Source organism: Carlito syrichta, unplaced genomic scaffold (assembly GCF_000164805.1).
Source record: "Carlito syrichta isolate Samal-C Ts95f unplaced genomic scaffold, Tarsius_syrichta-2.0.1 Scaffold136626, whole genome shotgun sequence".
Lineage (NCBI taxonomy): Eukaryota > Metazoa > Chordata > Mammalia > Primates > Tarsiidae > Carlito > Carlito syrichta.
Genome location: NW_007080722.1, coordinates 147345 through 154556, shown reverse-complemented (window position 1 = coordinate 154556; position 7212 = coordinate 147345). Strand labels below are relative to the sequence as shown.

Here is a 7212-nt window from a genome sequence, read left to right as displayed (position 1 = left end):
TCCACTCACCTCAGCCTCCCAAAACGTGGGATTACAGGCTGAGCCACCGAGCCCAGCTTCCCATGTCATTAAATCTAAGCTTTCGGTGTTAGGAAATCATGTACAACGGCCACATGACTTGTTTTGAGTATCACTTCAAGTTGTAAAATGGCACCAGCACATTATTCAAATTCACAAGGAGAGACAAAGGGCACAGGTAAAGTTCAATACAAGATAAATATAAAAGACAATGTAAATATATGTTTTATTTGTAACCCCCCCATTTGAAAACAACTGCAAAATTGAATAATTATAAATCTAAGTTGATGGGTCCTCGTGTAAATATGTCACTGTGACTATAATACCAGGAAAACAGCAGGAAGACAGAGCAACATGAGAACAATTTTTTTTTGTATGCTGTCAAAATTAAATTGGTATAAATTAAAATTTTATGGTAAACTCCAAGGCTATTATTAAGAAAATAGCTCAAAAGCATAATGTAGAAAGAAACAAATTAGGGAGGTGGGGAGAAAAAAGAAAACAAATTTAAATGATACACTGGAAAATATCTACTTAACACGAAAGAAGGCAGTAATGAAAGAATTGAGGGAAAAATAATATAACACATGTGGAAAATAAAAATGGAAAATAAAATCCTACCTTATCAGCAACTAGATTAAATGCAAATTGATTAAACTCTTATCAAAAGGCAGAGGTTAGCAAGATGGTAATAAATAAATAAACAAATAAATAAATAACCCAACTCATTCAACCCTATGCGGTCAAAAAGGGATTCATTCTAGATTCAAAGTCCCAAACAGAGTTAAGGTAGAAGGACTGGGAAAGATGTTTCTTGCAGACAGTAACTAAAAGAAAAATAAAGTGACTGTATTAATAACAGACAAAATCAGTTTTAAGCAAAAATTGTAACCAGAGATAAACAAGTACATTTTAAAAATGATAAAATTGTCAATCCGTCAGGAAGGGGTAGCAATTCTAAACATATATATGTACCTAACCACAGATTTCCAGCATAGCATACATGAAGCAAAAACTAACTAAATTGCAAGGAGAAATAAACAGTTCAACAATAATAGTTGGAAAATTAAATATGTCACTGTTGGGACTCTGAAAAACAATATCTCAAGTATGGAACTTTGGTATGCTGAGTACTTAGCACTGAAGGGTATTAGAAGGATCTCAGAAGCAAATTCTCTTTCTGACCTTCTTCTGTCTTTCTTCTGCCTATTACTCTCTCTCCCCCAAGGCAAGCCATAAAAACTATAATTCCTCTTCCCCAAGACAGGTCATAGAAACTAGAACTCCTCTCCCTTAAAATTAACCATAAAATCTAGAATTATTGTCCTAACCCTCCCTACCTTGCTGTGTAAGAGTTGGTCATAAAGAAATTCTCTGACCTACCTTGTCTAATAGGAGGTCACAGCACCCTCATTTCAGAAGAGGGCCTACTCTATACCCAGAAGGAAGGAATGGCACACAGAGGGGTCAAGAAGAATCTGAACACACAGGCCTTGTTAGGTTTTCCCACTCTATGACCATTATATTGTTCTCTGTTTTGTCCAATTATATTTCTACACGGCTCTTCATTTTTCAACAAGTCTAAGCATTAAAAATAGATGGTTTTCCCTGAGTCTTGGTGTCTTCGTTTCTGAAAGTTCTCATGTCACGGAAAACTTTGATTAAGCAAATTTGTTATGCATTTCTCTTGTTAATTTGTCTTTTTTTATAGAAATGTTAGGTATGACCACTATGATGGATTAGAAAAGGTATCACATCTTTCAGCTCCTACGCTAGTTTCACTAATAGATAGAACAACTAAACAGAGGATATGCAAAGAAACAGAAGACTTGGGCAACACTATAAACCAACTAGACCTAAAGACATCTATAGATATGTCACCTCAAATAGCAAAATATGCATTCTTTTCAATTGTACATGAGAAATATTTCAGGTATATCATATTCTAGATCATAAAACAAGTCTTCATAAATTTAAAAGGATTAAAATCATACAAAGTATGTTTTCTAAACATAATGGAATAAAATTAGAAATTAATAATAGAGGGAATCTTGGGAAATTTACAAATATGTGTGGAATAAACACACTTCTAAATAACCAATGGATCAAAGGAAATCATAAGTGTTAGTAGAAACTACTGTAAGACTAAAGCAAATAAAAACAAAACTTATTGAAACTTATGAGGTACAGAAAAACAATCCTGAGAGAAAAATGTATGACTGTAAATGACTACAGTAAATCTCCTATATACAAACCTTTAAGATGCCAACCTTCAAAGATGTGAATTTGTGCTCGCATGTCCAAGTTAGTTGTCTGGGAATTCTTTCATAGCCAGCGCCTATATGCTAGCTGTTGTACTGCACAATACTACTATACTTTTCATGGTATTATGTTGTAAGATTAAAAATGTTTTCTTTATTCTTTGTTTTTGTTTGTTTTTATGTATTATTTATGTGAAAAGTATTATAAACCTATTACCGACTGTGTCAGTTGGGTACCTAGGTTAACTTTATTGGACTTAGGAATAAATTGGACTTAAGAACAAGCTTTTGGAATGGAACTTATTCGTATGTAGGGAACTTACTGTACATTGAAAAAGAAGAAAGATCTAGATCAATAACCTAACCATTCATCCTTTGAAATTGGAAAAAGAAGACCAAACTAAACCCAAAGCAAACAGATGAAAACAAGACAAAACAAAGAAAAAAGAAGGAATAGGGGGAAAAAAGAGTATGGGAAAACACTAGAGGAAAAAAACAAAACAAAACAAAACCAAAGAGTTGTTATCTAAAGACATCTACAAAATTGACAAATGTTTAGCTAAACTAACAAAGAAACACGAGACAAAATTCAAATTACTAAAATCATGCATGAAAGAGCAGACCTTGCAGAAATTTTAAAAAAAGATTATGAGAAAATACTAAAAACATTGTTGTCAATGAATTAGATAAACTAGATGAAATGAATAAATTCCTAGATTGACATAAACTACTAAAACTAATTGAAAAAATGAAAGTGGCCGGGCTCGGTGGCTCAGCCTGTAATCCCACGCCTTGGGAGGCCGAGGTGAGTGAATTGCCTGAACCCACAGGTTTGAGATCCACCTTGGCAAGACCTCATCTCTACAATAAATAAATAAAAAATTAGCCGAGAGTGGTAGCGCACGCCTGTAGTTCCAACTACTTGGAAGGCTGAGGTGGAAGGATCGCCAGAGCCCAGCAGGTGGAGGCTGCGGTGACGGGAGCAGCCACTGCACTCCAGTCTGGGCGACAGAGTGAGACTCCAACTCAAAAAAAAAAAAAGAAAAAGAAAAAATAGAAAATTTTAACAGACCTGTAACTAGTATGGAGATATAATCAGTAATAAAAAAACTTCTTACAAAGAAAGTCCAAGAAAAGATGACTACTTAACTGGGGAAATATACCAACATTTAAAAAGCAAACACCAACCTTTCAAAAAGTTTTCTGAATAATAGAAAAGGGAAACACTAACTATGAAGTTATCCACTCTATGAAGTCAGTATTGCTCTGACTCAAAAATCAGAATAAGATATCACAAGATAAGAAAATTAAAGATAAGCATTACTTATGAATAAATGTACAAAAATCCTCAACAAAATAATAGAAAATGGAACTTGGCAACACCTGAAAAAGACTGTGCCTCATGACTAAGTTGAATTTAGCCTAGGACTGTAAAAGTATCTCATATAATCAAAACTAATCCATGTAATACAACTTATTCATAGATTGAAAGAAGAAAACACAATCATCTTAATAGATGTATTTGAATTTGGCAAGATCTAACATCCTTTCAACTCTGCAAGCTAAAAATGGAAAGAAAAAAAAAACCCCAACTTGATAAACAGCATCCATGGAAAACCTACAGGTTACATCCTATTTAATGATGAAACATCCAAATATTTCTCCATGAAAGACTGTGATCTTATACATAGAAAACTTTAAAGAATTCACAGAAGCCGGGCTCAGTGGCTCAGCCTGTAATCCCGCGCCTTTGGGAGGCTGAGGTGAGCAGATTGTCTAAGCCCGTGGGTTCGAGACCCACCTGAGCAACTTGGTGAGACTTCATCTCTACAATAAATCAAAAAATCAGCCGGGTGTGGTAGCGCATGCCTGTAATTCCGGCTACTTGGAAGACTGAGGCAGAAGGATCATTGGATCCCAGCAGGTTGAGGCTGCGGTGGCCACGAGCGGCCACTGCACTCCAGTCTGGGTGACAGAGTGAGACTCCAACTCAAAAAAAAAAAAAAAAAAAAAAAAAGGAATTCACACATAGACAAATATACACACAAAACTGTTAGAGTTAGTCAGAGTTCAGCATGTATGTTTGGGTATTGGCAAAATATAAGACATAAATAGCCATCTTTTTTTGAAATCCAGATAATTCTAGAAATACAATCCCCTGAAGGGTTTTATCTTCTGATTATAGAGATAATTTTCTCTATAAAGTAATTAAATGATAATTTGAATATTGAAAAGTCCAGTTACTTAATCAATAAATTAACCACTGGATATGTACTAAGAAACTGCTACAGGCACAGATTTCTAAGCAGTTTTAAAATTTGTTCCTTTTGATCAAGGTAAATAACTCCATTATGTGAAAGGCATCAAAGTGATTTTTATCACAGAACACAAAATAGAGCCCCCTTTTAGAGACCTAAGGTGAAGTATATACTATTAAATATTAGATCTATTAAATATTTAATTAATTGTTTTATAAATATTAGCTACAGCCTCCTCTCCTTTCTCCCACTGAATTTTGTTTAAGGCTTTAACTGTTTGAGTGTATATATATTACTTCTACTAGATTTAAGGTTCTCAGTTGCCAGAGATATACAGTATTCATTTCTGCTGCAATTGTATTACTTATGGTAGAATTTAAAACACAGCAGTCTCATAGTATATGTTAAGTATAAGAAGAAGAAAGGAGAGGAAAAGGGAAAAAAGAGGGGGAAAGGGAAAGTGAGAGGAAGAAGAAAAAGTTTAGTTGGCTTACAGATTGAGCAATGTATTGTTGTCTCCACTCTCTGGAGAGCTTAGAACAGTGGCCCTCAAACTTATTATACTCAATATCCCCTTTAAAAAGTCTTTCTTTCTTTCTTTCTTTCTTTCTTTCTTTCTTTCTTTCTTTCTTTCTTTCTTTCTTTCTTTCTTTCTTTCTTTCTTTCATTTTTTGAGTCAGAGTCTCACTCTGGTGCCCAGGTTGGAGTGCAGTGGCACGTTCATTGCCAGCACAGTCTCAACTGCTGGGCTCAGGCTAGCCTTCCGCCTCACCCTTCCAAGAAGCTAGAACTATAGGCACACCCCACCATGCCCGGCTGATTTTTTGATTTATTGTAGAAACAAGGTCTTACCAAGTTGCCCAGGCTGGTCTCGAACCCTTGGACTCAGGCAATCCTCTCGCCTCAGCCTCCCAAAGTGCTAGGGTTCCAGGTTTGACTCACTGCACTTGGCAAAGGAAAACAAAAAGTAGAGTGTCTACACCTGCTTGCCCTCCGCTCAGTCCTGTAGCTACCACTGCCCTCCTGCCATCCACCATGGCCCTGCTACACTCTGGTCATGTCTTCCCCGGAATTGCCTCCACTTTTCACCCAGGCCTCACAGCTGCAGTCTCCGCTAGAGCCAGCTCTTGGTGGGCCCACGTGGAGATGGGACCCCCAGATCCCATCCTAGGAGTCACCAAAGCCTTTAAAAGATACCAATAGCAAAAAGATGACTCTGGGAGTTGGTGCCTACCGGGATGATAATAAAAAGTCTTATGTACTTCCTAGTGTCCACAAGACAGAGGTCCAGATTGCCCCCAAAATTTGGGTAAGGAATACCTGTCCTTTGGAGGACTCGCTGAATTTTGCAAGGCATCTGCAGAACTAGCTCTGGGTGAGAACAGCGAAGTTTTGGACAGTGGCCGGTTCACCACTGTGCAGACCATTTCTGGAACTGGAGCATTAAAGATCGGTGCCAATTTTCTGCAAGATTTTTTAAGTCCAGCCCACATGTCTTCTTACCCAAACTAACTTGGGGAAATCACACACCTATCTTCAGGGATGCTGGCATGCAGTTGCAAGGTTATCGATCCTATGGCCCCAAGACTTGTGGTTTTGACTTCACGGGTGCCATGGAGGACATCTCAAACATTCCAGAAAACAGTGTTCTTCTCCTGCATGCTTGTGCCCATAATCCCACTGGAGTGGACCCTAGTCCAGAGCAGTGGAAGGAAATAGCAACAGTGGTGAAGAAAAAGCATCTCTTTGCATTCTTTGGCATGGCCTACCAAGGCTTTGCCAGTGGTGATGGTCACAAGGATGCCTGGGCTGTGCGCCACAGGCGATGGAAAAGAGCATTGATGTTTGTCTCTGCCAACCATATGCCAAGAACATAGGCTTATATGGTGAGCGTGTGGAAGCCTTCGCTATGATCTGCAAAGATGCAGATGAAGCCAAAAGGGTGGAGTCACAACTGAAGATCTTGACCCCTCCAATATATTCCAACACTCCTCTCAATGGGCCCGGATCACCTCTACCATTCTGAACACCCTAGACTTGCAAAAACAATGGTTACAAGAAGTAAAAAAGGCATGTCTGATCACATCATTAGCATGCGGACTCAGCTGGTCTCCAACCTCAAGAAGGAAGGTTCCTCCCACAACTGGCAACACATCACTGACCAGATTGGCATGTTTTGTTTCCCACAGGGCTAAAGCCTGAACAGGTGGAACGTCTGTCCAAGGAGTTCTCCATCCACATGACAAAGGACGACTGCCTCTCTGTGGCAAGAGTCACTTCTGGCAACGTGGGCTTCCTTGCCCATGCAATTCACCAGGTCACCAAGTAATGTCCCTGGTGCAAGGGAGCAGAGACAACCTCTGTGTCTTCCGCCACTGCTGTTGTGAGCTTCACATGGAGGATGAGGGAGGGTGAATGATGTTGCGTGGATCATTTCTGTCAGCCACAGTATATAACACTCAGCCATCAAATGTGTTTCTCAGAAAAGAACATGTAGTGACATAGGGCAGAGGCATCCATGGCTGGCGTCTGGGACTTTGTGCGTGTAAACCAAACTTTCCTGTCCTTTTATCTCCAACTTTTCTGAAAGAGTTTATACGTGCAAGAAAGTCATAGCACCAAAAACCCTGTAAATTATGCCATTGCAATATTTGGGAAGCTTTAACTGAAGCAAC

The 7212-nt window shown here is 38.4% G+C and overlaps 1 pseudogene; it reads left to right on the top strand.

Moving 5' to 3' along the window:
* The first annotated feature begins 5572 nt into the window (after positions 1–5572).
* Positions 5573–6945, top strand: LOC103251169 (annotated as a pseudogene).
* The last annotated feature ends 267 nt before the right edge of the window (positions 6946–7212 follow it).